Source organism: Solanum tuberosum, unplaced genomic scaffold (genome assembly GCF_000226075.1).
Source record: "Solanum tuberosum cultivar DM 1-3 516 R44 unplaced genomic scaffold, SolTub_3.0 scf00216, whole genome shotgun sequence".
In the NCBI taxonomy this organism is placed as follows: Eukaryota; Viridiplantae; Streptophyta; class Magnoliopsida; order Solanales; family Solanaceae; genus Solanum; species Solanum tuberosum.
Window position 1 is genome coordinate 850294 of NW_006239143.1, and position 1467 is coordinate 851760.

Below are 1467 nucleotides of genomic sequence, written 5' to 3' on the forward strand. Positions count from 1 at the left end.
ATGCTGATCCTGGGTACCTGCGTCTGCATCGTAATAAGATGCAGGCCAACTGGCATCAGTACATGGAATGTACGTGTATGCGAGCTGGAACTAAGCAACAAAGGTTAGCAGGAAATCTGGAGAAGAAATACAATGAACTGATGTATATAAAAATACAATAATCTCTGTGTATGAAAATATAATAACTGCTGTGGGAGTTTCTCTAACCGACAACCATCACATAAGAGCTATAGTGATGATACAGCGATCGACCTCACGCTGCCAGAGCATCCTATTCCCGGCCAAAGGTATAGGACCTGAACTGCCTAATGGATCCACTAGTCTAATCTGAAAAGGATTCATCTAAAAAGTATGATCCTTTTCTACCCATGGTGGCTAACATGGTTCTATGGGGGCTGTGGGTTCTTTGAACGCTCCCCAATTCGGTGCTCGATACTACTCCCAAAAATGTACTGGCTCTTATGTTTTTAAAACATATTTCTTCCTGCTGATATGAGATAATTACTCAAAAACTTGCCCGAAGGCTCTTTTGGAAATCTCAGTTTCCAACCTTGTTTAAATGTAAAAACATTTCTTTAAACACTTCTTTGGGAATACATAGTTCCCTAATAACTTTGAGAAATGAACTCAACTTTAAACTCTTTACTTGACTTGCAACTTGAGCCTTAGAATGAAGTAAAAACATTCATTTAAGACTCTCGAACAACTTTGAAAACCTGTTTGAACTAACTTCTTAACCTTGCTTGACTTGACTTTAACTTCTCTTTACTCGATTCTAACTCGCCTTGAATTGAATTATGGATTCAAGGGATATAATCACCTGTTATGAATGAGTTCTAAACATTTAGATGCAACTTGAAATGTTGGAGACAACTCGGAAACATAGGTAAAATAAGAAATGCAGAAACATGGCCTTGACGGAAGTGATCTACGGACCGTAGGTCCATTCACGGTCCGTAGGTGATGACCGTAGATCAGCAGGCAAGGTATTTGAGGACAATTCAGGAAAAATGGCCAAGTGTGGAACCACGGTGTCCATCGATGGTCCGTAGATCGATCTACGGACCGTACTGTTGATCCGTAGAATGATACTGTGAGGGTTCTAGTACTTGAATTTTGAGAATTCTAAGTGTGGAACTACGGAGGGGATCGACGGTCCGTAGACCAATCTACGAACCGTACCTCTAGTCCGTCGATCGCTTCTGAGAAACTGACTATTTTTGGGTTCCTCCTTTTCTCCAGTTCTAAACCCTCCCAAAACAAGGTTTCAGCCTACACACTTGGAAGCACAAAAATACCTCAACATACCATAGATTACAACTCAAATACCAACAACTTCAACAACGAATCCAATCCTTCCTCAATAAATAAAAGGGCTAGGTGTGTGGGGGAAAGGATCACCCAACACTAAAAGCTCACATACCTTGGTAGGGATCACCCCCGACGAAAATCCACGATGATCTTGTC